At 39.7% G+C, this 15,309-nt stretch overlaps 1 protein-coding gene across 3 annotated transcripts in view; it reads right to left on the bottom strand.

The window, feature by feature from the left end:
* Fgf12 (fibroblast growth factor 12) overlaps positions 1-15,309 on the bottom strand; it is a 539,336-nt gene that overhangs the window by 343,068 nt on the left and 180,959 nt on the right. The window contains exon 1 of one of the 3 annotated variants that reach the window (XM_052740610.1): positions 15,029-15,299. The exons of the other annotated variants lie outside the window; for them this stretch is intronic. The gene's annotated coding sequence lies outside the window, so the exon portion shown is untranslated. Of the gene's footprint in view, positions 1-15,028; positions 15,300-15,309 lie in introns of those variants that run through there. 3 annotated transcript variants of the gene reach the window in all.

Below are 15,309 nucleotides of genomic sequence, written 5' to 3'. Positions count from 1 at the left end.
GCTTATCATGGGAGTGAGTGTGCCCCGATGATACGATGTCCTAGTCACAGGCATCTTCAACCAGAAAAGCAGTGACCCTTGGAGCAGAAGTAGGTATAATTTCTCTCAGGAAGTAGAACTTTGCCTAATTGCTGAGGGGGACAAAGACTACTCACCACGCAGAGACAGAACACCTTTAAAGAGAAGTGGCTAGGAAGCTCACCTCTGGGATAGCAAGCTCTCTGTAGTAGCAAAAGACCTGCCTGGACACTTCTGTGAGCTTACTGTACACAAGGCTTTCTCAGGAATCATGTTCAGAGTGGTGGAGCTGGAGGAGGTGCCACATACACAGGTAAAGCTTTCAGTATGTGTATGTATAAAAGAGTTCAATATTGAGCATCATGTTAAGAATAAGACAGGCATCAAGGACAACTAATGCTATTGCTACTAGGCTAATTCCCCAAACTCCATTATTCAAAGTCTCGTAATGTCACTCACAGTTCTTTACAAATGAATTATTCCCAACCTCATTTTATTTTATTTTATTTTTTGTAGCTAGAGTTTTCCTGCTTGGTCCACAGTCAGGACAAATCTCTCTCACCTGCCAGTCCCACAGCCGCTCAGACCCGACCAAGTAAACACAGAGACTTATATTGGTTACAAACTGTATGGCCATGGCAGGCTTCTTGCTAACTGTTCTTACAGCTTAAATTAATCCATTTCTATAAATCTATACCTTGCCACATGGCTCGTGGCTTACCGGCATCTTCACATGCTGTTTCTCATCGTGGCGGCTGGCAGTGTCTCTCTCAGCCTTCCACTTCCCAGCTTTATTCTCCTCCTTGTCCCACCTATACTTCCTGCCTAGCCAATGGCCAATCAGTGTTTTATTTATTGACCAATCAGAGCAACACATTTGCCATACAGACCATCCCACAGCATATTTTATTTTATTCTACTGATTTGTTGTTGTTGAGACTGGACCACAATCTGTAAACCAAAAGAGCCTGGAAATTATTATGTAGCTCAAGATGGCTTCAAATTCACCTCAATTCTTCTGCCATAGCCTCTGAGTGCCAGGATTATAGGCATGAGCCACACCTGGTCTTAATTCTATTTTAAATCGTTCTCTATCAATAAAGGCAAATTTTGAATTTTTCTGTATTTTTGAGGCTATTACAGTGATAGTTTCATGGAATTACACAGGAAATGTGACAAATTGGCTAAATAAAAGCAGTGGTGAATTTTTATGAGAACAAAGGCCCATCTTATACCGCAAAGTTCAACATACCGAACAAAATTATAAACATATTCAAAGATTTAATAGTTTATGGTTCTTTACTATAGTCAAGAGAAGGAATAACTCAGAATAAGTCAGACATTTATAGCATCCAACTGGTATCTCATGGCACTGGGAAGGGTAGATAGTAAGAATAACAGTAGCAGGAGAAGTTCTGTATTGACCACATACATGACCAGAAGGGCACAGAGGTAAGCCTTGTGGACAAAACATGAGGAATCCTTTGCTGACAGGAAGCCATATTATTAGGCTTTACTTCTTACTGGAGCTCCCAAATGACAGGCAACTCCCCAGGGCCACACAGCCTGTGACAGCTGGACCAAAGCCTTTTCTTGAAGTACACAAAGTCTCCCACTGTCTTCCAATGTGTGTTTGGAGAACCACTGAGTGGCCTTGAGGCCACAAGTTGTGCATCTTATTGGGTCAGTTCAACTCTGAAATTTCAGTGAGCTGCATCTCCTATATTTTTGGTTGTGAGCCTAGCCTTTAACGGCTGAGCCATCTCTCCAGCCCGAGCTGCATCTCCTATGTACTAAGGATCCTTATCCATGGTCCTGGGAGTTTCTTCCATTCCCCCTCTATGGCTTCTGAAAGGGTAAAATGCATAAACAAGGCAGCTCTCACTCCCTCAGTTCCTGTCATCTACATGACTCACAAAGTATTTTCCTTATTATTACCCCTTCTTAAGCATAGGTCAGTAGGTCTTCCATGTTTATTCCTCCAATTGCTCCTTGAAATTGTGGTCTGTTGTATTTAAACAAGGCAAGAATCTATAACTTACAGTATCCCAATTTGTAGAGCAACCGGTCCTCCTTAAAAATTGCATCTGAAATTTGAATTATCTTTTACCTACTGCTCCTTAGGCTTCTCTTCTGCTTGCCTCTTTCCTTTGGCACACCCTATGGACTTCTTTGTTTCATCTAGCCTCTCTCCATTCACATCATCACAGTGTCTAAGGAGCTTAAGGCTCAAGAAGAGAATAGCAGTCTCGGGCAACTTCTAAATCAACTATCTTATTTTTTTCTATGTTCTAACAACAAAAATTTCAAATGTGCTCTATGTTCCCTTTCACACTAGAAGAAATAAGAAACATAATATAAACACAGTTAGAGGTGCTCCGTGGCAAAGAACAGAAGCTAAAGGACAGGGAACAGGGAACAGGGAAACTCATGGCCCAACTCCGAGGGACTAGCAGGAAAAGAGAAGGTAACCCAAGAACTAGTCCAAGTCAAAGGAAGATTTAGCTGTCTGTAAAGTACCTTTCACCCTCCTCTAAGACTGCATCTAGAATGCTGTTCATCCCCAGTTACTGGGTACTAAGGGCATCCTGTTTCCAATAAATGAGGCATCCACACCCAAAGTTGTACCTTTAACGATTTTATTCCCAATAAATAAAATAATTTCTTAAATCAACAGATGTGTGTGTGTGTGTGTATGTGTGTGTGTGTGTGTGTGTGTGTGTGTGTGTGTGTGTGTGTGTGTGTACTCCTTATAGATGACAGAAACCATATGGAGCACTACATATCAAAATGAAGGTAAGGGAAGCTGCCACCCTAAGGGAGATGGATAGTAGGTTGCTCAATATAGATAACAGATAAATAAATGAACAGATAGATAACACAGAACACACACACGCACACAAACACACAGAGAGATTTGTTAAACTTGCTATGCTACCTAAATGAACACTGTGCAACTGGTCAGATCATTTTAAAGGGGTATTTTAATACGAAGAACATTGGTGATATAATGTCATATTTTAAAAGTTTATAGAAGATAACACCTACACAACTCAGTTAACATGGACAAGTTAAGCTGGTGTCTAACTAGAGCCTTCACCCGCTACCGACTAGTGTTTGTGGTGCTGGAAGGTATTCTGCATGCTACCAAAGGAGGGAAGTAAGCACCAATCCAGCTACAAACTCTTTGATCTATAAAGATGACCACCCTGCAAGATGCACCAGTACAATAGAGGCACAAAGCTTGTGGGAGTCACCAACCACTGTCTAATTGGATTGAAGGCCCACTCTATGACATGAAACCCATCCCCAACACTGCTTAGTGGCCAAGAACACAAGATTGGATAGCCCGTGGACTTAGGGGGAAATCAAATACTACTGTTCTCCTAAAGGAACATAACAATAAAATGACTCCTAATGACATTCTGCTACATTCATAGATCAGCACCTTTCTCAGCCACCATTAGAGAAGCTTTCTCCTGCAGTAGACTGAAACAAATACAGAGGGCCCCCAGCTAGAGAATATGCAGAGATAGAGACCTTGAAACACTCAATCCTCATTGGGATGCCTCCACCACATCCCTCCCCTCAGGGATCAGGGAACTCTGTGGAAGAGAAGATGGAAGGTGTAAGAGCCAGCGGGGTTGAAAGACAGCATGAAAACAAGACTTTCTAAACATAGCAGGACCATTGTATATATGATCTCATAGAGGCCAAGGTAGCATGCACAGGGCCTGCTCAGGTCTCTGTACCAGATGGGGTCCGAGCCTAGAGAGAAGTACAAGCCCCTATCCATAACCCAAAAGCTATTTCCAATTGATAACCACGTGTAAGTGAAGAATTAGTTCTCTCCAACAGATTCTCATTGGATATACACACCAGTCTTAAGGGCAGGCCCCATGTCCAGCAGTAGATGGCCAACAGAAAAGAAACTCCATGGCAGCTTTGGAGGTTCTCTGTCTCATAATGTTTAGTCAGGACATTTATTTATTTATAATTTTAATTTTTATATATATATATATATATATATTTAATTTTAAATTTTTCATTATTTTTCAATTTTTAAAAATTTTAATTTATATATATATATAAGGCATATATAATCTCATATTATTGTATTATTGTTCTTTAGATGACTGTTTTCTAATAAGAGACTTAATGGATGTTGATTCAGTTGGGAAGGGATGGGGTGAGGATCTCGGAGGAATTGAGGGAACGGAAACTGTAATCAGAATATATCATGAAAAAAAATCTGTTCGGTAAAAGAAAAACCAAAAACAAAACATAAAATAATTACAGACTAGTATACTGTATAATACTATTTTATAAATGAGCAAAAGAATATTAAATGAGATAGGAGTTATTTGGCATGGGCTCATAGACAATTTTTATATTTGTTTTGGTTGTCTGTATTTTTGAGGTCGTTAGAATCAACTTGTGAAGTTTAAAGGTTTTTAAAGGAAGAAGTCCATGTTTTCACTCATGACACCCAGGCCTTTAGAATGTTATAAGAAAAATGTACCTCTGTGGAATAGCTAGAAATTAAACTTGAGAATAGATAACAATGACTTTCCCCTCATTTTCAAGTACTAGACTAGAAAATTAGCCCAACATGGCGTGATCTCATATCCTCGATCATGAGCAAAACTGAGAGTTCTACTTTCTCAGCAACAAGAGAAAAGTTGGCTACATAAACAGCTAATCCAAAATAACATGATAAAAATTATTTAGGAAAATAAAGTATTTAGTTACAAATCGTGTGTGTGCCTCAGAGCAGCCCCATAACAGAAGGTTGCTGCATTTTTAAAACTCAAATAACAAAATAAAAATATATTTCCATGCATATAGAAAAAAGGACAAGAAATTGAGGTCAACAAATATTTTAAAATGGGATTTAACTCACATCCTATCAGAAAATACAAAAGATATGTTTTTTTTAACCTAATAAAAATTTTAAAGATACATATATTGCATCATAGAGAAAATACAACTAATAAAAAGCCATAAGGAAAATACCATGTGACTGGCAGGATTGTAGGCCCTGGAAGACATGCCAATTCCCCATCCTCAAGACTACTCATATATTGGAAAGTTGCACACTATAAAAGCTAACATTCATCCTCCCATATTCTCCATTTCCATTTTGGCCTGAAAAAAAAACAAAGGCCTCTGCCTTTTCTTCAATCCTAGAATGAAACAGCATGCCCTTCTATCCACCTCATTCTTTGGCAAGGCAGAAAAAATTCTGAATGACCAGGGAAGGAAGGGGCAATGCAGCAATGTGATTCAGCCTCTTGTGTATTCCCTCTGTGTGTAGATTGTGTTGCTCATGGAATGCACAATCTCTGGGCAGCTGACTGGGCTCCTACACATGCCTTCACAAGTAGATACTGAGTCCAGAATCTCTCCTAGCCATTCCAGAGACTCAACAGAAATGAGACTGGATCTACTCTGTGCTCTAGTGAATTTTATGACATACCAAGATTCTCCTTTAAAAAAAAAAAAAAAAGCTCCTACATTTGTGCTTAATGAGTCTGCAACCTTTGAGGTGGTAATCCAAGATGAGATGAATACATATAATAGCATCTATTGGACAACTTTATCTACCTCCTTAGTTGTTTTGAACTCAGGATTAAACACAGGGGAGAAATAAATGTTATTACTCAAATTCTTACCTCAGCCCACAGCACACAAGATTTCTATGCAAAAATGTTTCCCAGAGCAAAATCTAAAGGCATAGAAAGTGAGTATTGGATGAATACACAATAACAATTATGATAATGATAACAGACCCAGGTGATATCATTCTATTCAGTAATTAAGAGTTATATTTAGGACAGTCTTATGAAAACCACAAACCCATTAGTACTTTTAATATACATGTATATATATATATATATATGTATATATATACATTTTTAATATATACTTACTTTTTTAAATACAAGTTATACACAGTTTCTCAACTCTGATAATAAGCAAATAAAGCACTATGTATATCTTTAGAAAAAGCCTGGAAACACAAAAAAGTAAAAACCAAAAAGGAACACGGAAGTTTCCTTTGCCATGACTTCCAAGGACCATTATGAACAGCTTTCTCGAAACACTTCTCAGAAAACAATTTCAAATAATTCAGTGTGCATTATTAATGACCACATTTAGAGTAATTGTTTAACTCCACAAGAAAAAGATGTACCCTTCTGTGCTAACTTTTGTACAGTTTCACACAGAGACTGGAAGAGGTTCTCTCAGAATCTTGATATTATGAAGTTTTAGCCTATGGAGTCTTCACATGGTCAATGTTTTCTTTTATGAACAAAAACCATATAATATGAAAACTAAACCACTAGGTTTTTATTTTAAAGGGAACACATTTTAAAGTACAAAGTAATTCTTTTGTCTGTCCTATCAATCTCCAAAGGTAACTGTCATTAGCAATATTGAATGAATCCTACCCACAAATACATACATACATACACACACACACACACACACACACACACACACACACACACACACACACGCTTTATAGAGGTAAAATTGTTCTCAAAAGTTTAAATTTTGTGGAGGAGATATGTTTGTTCGTGTCTGTAATCCCAGCATTAGGAAGGCTGAGGCAGGAAAGTTGTAATGGACCAAAGGCTAGCCTAAACTAAATAGTGAATCCCAGGCCATCCTAGACTACAGAGTAAGATCCTGCCTCAAAATTATTTTATTTTTCAAGATGAAACAAAGAAAGGTACACAGATAGATAAAGCTCCACCTGGAAAAGACCTAATGTCCCAGTGTGCATCACGTGTTTATGAAGGATCTGCTAGCCTGCCAATCTCAATGAGATTCATAAATGGAGCAGCTGCAGGAAGTGTTACTGTTACTCAGTGTCCATACTGTAGCAGATTCTGAAAACCTAACAGCAACTTTTTGTTCTACCTCTCATCTCTTCCATGATCTCCTTGAGATCACTGCTTGAGAATGTAGGACTGTTGTCTGCTTAGCACAGACATTTACTGCCCCAAATTCCTGATTGCAATTAATCTTCTGATTAATTAATTGTATAGCTAGAAAAATTGGCACATTCATGGTCTTTAGTCAACGTGTCGTGTGCAGAGTGCTAGGTAAGGAGAGGACCACTGAGGCTTTGAGAATGGTGTTGTGTCTGTGACTATGCTCTTCACATTGTGGGTCCTAGGGTCAAGGTCAGCCACCAAGCTAACATGGAGAGTCAGTTCTCAAGCTTCTCCAAGTTAAGCAAATAATTAGCGCTTTAGAAAGTGATGCAGCTAGCACCAACCCCTCTCCCCTCAAAAAGGAGATTCATTTTGTGCCGCTAAGTTTTATTTAAAGACCATGCAATCGCATCCCAGCTGGCTTCATTGAAGCAACAACGTGGGCAATCAGTGACACCAACTGCAATGCCTTCGTTTCTATAAACAGTAATGAGTGGAGGGGGTAGGATGGTACTAGAAGCTTATGTATAAACAAGAAAAATCATTTCAGCAAGAGAGATTGTCTGGGCAGGTTCACAGCATCTCTGACTGGGCATCAGAGGAGACTGAGATGTCCAGTATTGAATGGCATTGGAAGAGATGCTCTGACATGACATTCGAAACACTGTGCAGTGAAAATAACACGGCACAGGTAAAGCAATTGTATGCACCAAGCTGAACAAAGCGAAAGAGTAAAACACTGTGTAAGACATTCCACAGAAATCAAGGGAGCACATCTGTAAGTATTCCCCAGATGTTCCTCTGGGGTCACAGATTAGAATGTGTACCTCTGTAAGAAGCTAATGAAGTTTATCTGGCCCTAGATAAATGGACAAGTTGATGTATGGGCAGAGGTGAGAGATATATAAACAACTAGGAAGAATATCTGACCCTGGGCAATGCTAAGTAAATTTAAATTGAGGTGTAGGCCAACTACTTTTATACAAGTAATATTCCTTAAAGTGTTTTTTTTATTCAAAAACATTATTTACAAAAGAGAGCGTGGAGATGTTACCCCCTGCCCCTTGAACCCCAGCTGTTATTTTGCATACCCCAGCATGTCTTTTTGAATTCTTAGGTGCTTTAGAAACTCAGGAAGATTAACATGAATCCTGAGCCAAACGGACCTTTCCTTCTTCGATGTGATCCTTGTTATTAAACCTCATAAAGCTTGGTTAAAGCGAAACAAGCAAAGGCTCCCGAGTCCTTTGCTTGGGCGTTCATTTCATCCTTCATTGTATCATGCTCTTTGTTTTCATGCGTGTCTCTTCCTGCTGAGGCTCCAGGAACTTCTCATACACAGTGTACCCAAGATGTTTTGCTGAATTGAAATATCAAAGCAGAAATCCCTGGAGGCATAACATGTGTAACTTTCTACCCTTGGAAAGAGAATAGCAGACAAAAAGGGAAGGGAGCCTTTTGCAGAGAGAGAATTGGCTTGATACAAGTATTCTAGGCGTCAGGAAAGGTCTGGCTTGCTGCCTCTCTTCTGCTGTGCTTTACCCAGAGACAGAAAGACACAGTGCCGATCCATGACCCAGATGAGGACAACATTGAACCTGATCCCTTCCCCATGAAAAACTGCACGGGGTTCCTTCCCAATGCACCTTGTCTGAGTGTACAAAATTAGGGGAGAAACACAGTGTTTATTTGCACTGCAAAACTACTCTACACTGTCACTGCTTTAAGTGACACAGTGAGTTTTTGCTTATGCAGATACGATCGGGGGCATCAGAATTTCACATTTCTAGGTAAGTAAAAAAAATAGCAGCTTCATCCCTTAAAGACTTACAATGAAATCACAAGTATAAAAGAGTAATCACAAGGTGTTTGGAGGATGTCAATGGAGAATTGGTACAATGATAAAGGAACAATGTATCAGCCATGCTAAGAGCACCTGCTAGCTTACTCAAAGATAACAAGATAACAAAGATAACAAGACTGTGGCATAATACACTAATTATTAAAATACCGTGAATGGAAGCCAACACCTATATTCATTAAATACTACAGAAGATATCAGAAAGAAACTAGAGTGTTTTGACTGGAAAGAACCCTAAACATGACTCCCTAACATTACACTAACTGTTATTTTAAGCAACATTGCTTATCAATCAGAATAGGGCAGATAAGAAACTACCTTTGAAAGGAAATTATGAATATGGCTTTAACGCCTCATTTCTATGAAATGTCCACCAAAGATCGTGCAGTGGGTTCTATTAACAACAGACACTCAGGGACACAGGCTACTGGAGTAACCACCACCCTGAACACCACCACCAACCACCACCAGCAACAGCAAAAAAAACCAAAAAAACCATGAAATGCATTGTGCTCCAGGCTATTAGAGTTTCCACGTACCAGTGTGTCACCTGCTCACATTTCATTAGCCAATACTAATCAAATGGGCACACTTAACTTCATGGGGATGGAATAAAGCTATCTGAAGTGTTTTAAGTGGGAAGTATCCCCCATAGGTTCTAGTATTTGAATACTGGGTTCACGGCGGGTGGTGTTGTGTAGGGAAGTTTAAGAGGTGTGGCCTTGCAGAAATAAGTACGTCACTGTGGAAGGTGTTTGGGAGTTTAGAGCTTCTGCTTGCATTGGGAGCTGTGAGCTCTCACACCCCTGCTCCTGCCACCAAGCCTGTCACTTGTTGTCATACCTCCTTGCCACGATGGACTCTTAGCCCTCTAGAATCCCAAGTCCAAATAAACGCTTCTCTAAATTGCTTTCAGTAATCTGCTTTATCACAACAGCAGAAGAGTAACTAATAGATCTGACAAGGTTCCCAGAAGAAGAACCCAAAGTGTTGAGTGAAAGATGTTAATGACAACTCTACAGTAAGACAATAAGCAATCCTGTTTAAAAAAAAAAAAAATCTGAGGTCACCAGGACATCGCAACAAAGAAAATATTCAAATGGCACACAATCATATGGAAAGATGTCCAATAGGATATACTGTCAGAGAATTTCCAATCAAACAAAAGGATATGACTACAGATCTATGAGACTGCCAAAAAATCCAACACATTTGCAACAACAAATTCAAGCAAAGATAAGGAGCCCGAAAATATGCACTCCTTGATGGTCAGAGTGCAAAACACCATAGCTATTGTTAACATTCCCTTACAAAATCAAATTTCTTTTATTACATAATCCAACAATAGGCATTTGCCCAAGTGAGTTGAAATTTTATGTTCACATAAAAGCATGTACATTGATGTTTGTAGCAACCCCATTCATTATTTCTCAAACTTTAAATTACCAAAATATCCCCTGCTAGATAAATGAATAAGTAAACTGTCATACATGCCAACAATGGAATATCCTTCAGAGTTAGGAAGAAATGAGCTGGCAAGGCATGAAATGAAAATGAAAGAAATTTCAATGTTGATTAAGCAAAAGAAGCCACTTTCAGAGGACTGCATACTATGTTACTACAACAATATGATATTCTAATCAAGGTAAAACTATGAAGATAGTTTTTTTTTTAATCCAGTGGCTTTTAGCAGTTAAGGAAGGTGGGTAGTTAGGGAACAGATTTTGGGGGCAGTAAAACTCTCTGAGTGACACTATAATGGTAGAGATATGTCATTACCCAAACCTACGAAATGTATACACCCAACAGAAAATACACAGTGCCAGGTCAACTTCATGTATTGCAACAGACGAGTCACTCTGATGAGAGGCAGTGTGAGCAGAAGAGACCAGGCACTTGTGAGCGCTGGAGTTCATAAGACACCTCTTTAGCTTCCTTCCAATTTTGTTACAAATCCACAACGACTCTAGAAAATGACATAAGGCTCCTAACAATACTACATTGATACCCAGTAGACAATGGACTATCTAAAACAAGTTAACCCATAAAAAGCAACATCTTCTTGAGTTTTCTGGCACTGACTTTGAAAACCTAATGTGAAACGTAAAAATTGAAAAGTAAATGCCATAAGAAACTATAAACAACTGTCCTCAAAAGGTAGATTTTGACATTCATTTTTTTTTAAATTTGTTAGATGTTTTTTGCGCGTGCGCGTGTGTGTGTGTGTATGTGTGTGTGTGTGTGTGTGTGTGTGTGTTTTACTGGACATCAAATCCAGGACCTCAAACAAACAAGGGTAACCATTCTACCACTGGGCTATCCTGTCAGCACATTGGATTTCTTGGTAATTTTCTAAAGATTAAGTTGAATTCAAAATATTCTCAAGTACAAAATATGTTATTTCCATTTGTCCCCATGGTTGACATCAGCCACTTTTACCTTTGAAGGAAAAACCAGGGGCTTAGAAAGCAGCATTTTCAATGGTCCCCTAATGTTGACGCTGGGAAGAAGGCTCAGTGGCTGAAAGTATTGACTGTGTAAACCTGAGAGTCTGAGTTTGAATCTCTAGAAGCCATGTAAACACGGGATGCAACGTGAGTATCTGTGCTCTTAGTGCCCCTATGGAGAGATAGGAAGCTGGCACAAGAGAATCCCCTGGACGTTCACGGGCCAGCTAGTCTGCTACACACAATGGAAAAAACAACAAAGCGACTCCATCTAAAACAAGAGGGAAGGAAAGCAAGGCTGGACACGAGGATATCTTCTGACCTTCACATGAAGGCCATGGCATAGGAATGCCTGCACTCATACACACAAAAGCATGCCCACAGACACATAAACATATATCATAACACACACAAACACACAACAGCTAATGTTTTGAATGACACTATCTTGCTAGGAAATCAGCTTATGAACAATAACTACACGGTAAATAAATATCCTTCCTTGAATCATTTCACTGCCCTATAGAAAAATCAGAGTCTAGATACCCAAACCTGATGCACAGTGTCTGAGATACCTTGTCTATTAGTGGGCAATTTTCATTTGGATGTCTGCATGATATTTTGAAAACAGTGGCACTGTGAGTTCTAAAGTATGTGCCTTTGTCAGGCTCAATAGATGAGTTATGCTTGCCCAGGGTACTGGAATTCCGTGTCAAGGAAACTAGACGTTCTTGTAGGGCTCCAGCTCTAGACATCTGATAGCCCTTCACTCTGCCAGGCTGGGAAGCCCCTCCCTTACTGCTTACAGCAGAAGAGTCACAGCCATCACTTCCATGTGGCTTTTCTAGAATAATTCAGTAACAGCTAAAGCAAGCAAGCACATGCATACACACCTACCCATACACTTACCCTACTCCTCCTCTGGGGACCAACTCCCAGCGGAGCCCTGGGTGTTAGGACAGAATTGGCTCCTCTACAAAATCAGAGTGGACCCTGATGCAGGGAGAAGCCTGTAGCCCTAAACTCATTGGTGGGACTCCAAGGCTTTTCCCCACTCATCTGCAGAGGAACGCAAGCAGGTATGAAAGCCATCGTTTGGATCACCACCCTTCAGTGCCTGTTTCTTTATAAAAGCCCCACCTCTTTGTGTCACTCTCTCTTTAAAAGCCTTTTCAACTCATCAATCTCATAGAAATGTCACATTCTCTGAACAGAGATGTTTAGACTTTTAAGCTTCTAATCGACCTTTTAATAGACTGGCTCCATATGCTTTTAAAAAAAAAATCGCTTAAATGAGAAAAAGAACAAAACCCAAGTAATGAAAGTGGCTGGGAATTTAGCCTTGAGCAACTGACTTCACCATGTATTAAGACTGCCTTCCATGTGTTCCCATCATCTCTGTCCTTCTAAAGTACAAAGGACTTATACAGTGGTAGACTTACTAAACTAGACATGATATTAATGCCCAATAATACAAAGGAAAGGAAGAGTGATAAATGTCCCTGAAAAGCTCAAAACCAATGGTTAATTTTAATTTTAGGCCCATTTGGTTGACAAAATATAAACAAAAAAGTGTAACATTTACAATTTCAAAGCTTGAATATGTTAGTTGAATCTCTTAATCTACTGTAGCAAATCGCATCCCATGCCCAATTATGTGATCAATTCAACTGCCATGAGGAAATAGCTAGAACGCAACTGTAAATGCATACTGACATTGTTTAAAAATGCTACTGAATTCCTTTCAGCAAAATTTAAAAACTTACAGTGCTTTCACAGCCTGGTTCTTATAAATTCACTTCATGAAAAATTTCCAGTTTCTTTACTCCAATTTGCATGAGAACACTGGGCACACCACTATTACCTGCAGAATTGCTATGAGGTTGTGCTAATGGCAGAAGCCACAGTAATGATACCAATTTAAAACAGAACAAACACACTGACAATGTATAAACATGCAAAGCATATTGTACATGAGAGGTACCTGATATACAAGAGTTCAAGTAAATCATGTTATTCCACCCACGATGTGTGCAATATGATTGTGGTAATTTAGATTTGCACACAAATTGACAAACAGCCAGGCTATGTTAGTTGCATACAATCATAAGCTCTATCGAGTCATAATTTAAATAAAGACCTTGTCATTCTAGAAACACTCTCTCTTGGCAAGTAACTACATATTACTCTGTTTGGGAAAGGCTCAGGTAGAGGTTTTATCTTCCCTGTTTGGTCCTGTAGCCTTTTACAAAAATTTTTCTAGAGTGCTCGGTCCCCCAAATAAAATATTTACCTCACTAAGTAAAATTACATGTATAAATAAGACACCACCTTCTTAAAGAACCGCAGGTTAAAATCAGGTGAAGTCACAAACAGAGGAACCAGGCAAGAGCTAACAGCATTTCCACTTTTAATTTTTTTCAGATGAAAGTCAAGACTTTTTAAAAGTAGAGTGACTTATGGAAATTGCCTCATAACTGGATCTCTTGACTCGTAAGCCCCGTGCCTGCAGCAGCCCACGCTACCCAGTCACACGGATCACCCTTTCCATTTGCAGCTGTTACTATTTGGGAAACGAACTCTGCTTGTTATCTGAAGATTTTACCTCGCTTTATCTGAGGAAGTGCCTTGCTCAGTTATACACCACACATGCCTTAAAATTTCACACCTAGGGTGCGAATGCCTTCAATACAGTCTATTTACATTCTATTTAATGTGAACCGGGAGAACTGAAACAGTATTTGCATGCATCTCCAGAGGTTTCCTGGGTCACATACCATTAAGATGCAAGTCTTTACTGAAAGCTTTTTAGTTGAAAAAAATGTAGCGAGATCTTTCAGCAACTCACAGGTACACTAACAAAACGAAAAGAAAGTCTAGCTAACCTTCGGGATGACATGGAAGTAAAACATGAGATCACATGACCAATTTCATTTCACAAGCATGTCCACAAATATCACGAAGTTAAATTTTCCAGTTTCTTGAAAACTAGCTTCTAGTTTTATATTTTGACTGGTGAGTCCAAGTTTGAGAAAGGATGAATGAATGAATATATATATATATATATATATATATATATATATATATATATGTCTCCAAAGATATATATATCTTCTCAAATATAATTTTCATAGCTCTAGAACAGAGTGAAAATAGGTGCCATTACCAAATGAATCAGATCCCCCGAAATAGCACACAAAGTTTCAAACACAAAAGCTATTATAATGTTGTTGAATTTGTTAGTTATTTGGGGTTTGTAGATCAAAAATACATTCTTTGCAGAGACACTCGTTTAAGCACAATTCGGTGCCTTTCCTGTCTTCTCACACCCCACCTCCACTCTTGAGAAAGCAACCAAAGAGCGCAGAAACTGAATTAGCGCTTGCAAGATTAATAGATGATTGATTTAAAGGGAACTTTCATCTTTTGAAAGAATCAGACAAAGGAAGAGAATGCCACGAAGCGCCACACTGTCTTGCAAGGCTTCTGCAGAACAGAATGGCTTATTTGGCTCTAGTTTGCTTTTTTACAAAGTCATTAAGTGTTTCAACGATTTCTCTCAACATCACAGGTTACTCAAAAGATCGGTTTTTCTTTGCTTTCCTTTAAGGGAGCAGATTGGCTAAGTCCCAGGCTACTTGGGCGCCTCCTGCTTCAGCACCAAGGACAGAAATCGCTCCATCGCCCCCGAAAAGGTAACCCACCTAACCACCGCCAAAAGTCCACTTGCAGGCAAAGCAAGAAAAATAAGATACCTGTCTGCCAGCCACCTGTTTAAAGTCCCCTCTGCAGCCGAATGCACCAGCAAGTTCTCCGAGGAGACCCTGGACAACCGTGAGTCCCAGGCCGCCCTCGCAAGTCACAAGGAGCCGCTGAGGCGCGAGGAAGTGTGGGAGCCGGTCCCTCCCGCTCCCCGCGTCCCGTCCCGGACCCGCAGGCTCGGTCTCGGGTGCGGGGCGACAGCGCGGGTGACTCGAGGGCTACACACACTCACACACACGCGCGCACACGCGCGCACACACGCGCGCGCTCGGAA

This window comes from Peromyscus californicus, unplaced genomic scaffold, assembly GCF_007827085.1.
Source record: "Peromyscus californicus insignis strain IS unplaced genomic scaffold, ASM782708v3 Scaffold_16__1_contigs__length_79575227, whole genome shotgun sequence".
In the NCBI taxonomy this organism is placed as follows: Eukaryota; Metazoa; Chordata; class Mammalia; order Rodentia; family Cricetidae; genus Peromyscus; species Peromyscus californicus.
Note: the sequence above shows the minus strand (reverse complement) of the source record. Positions and strands in the feature narration are given on the sequence as shown.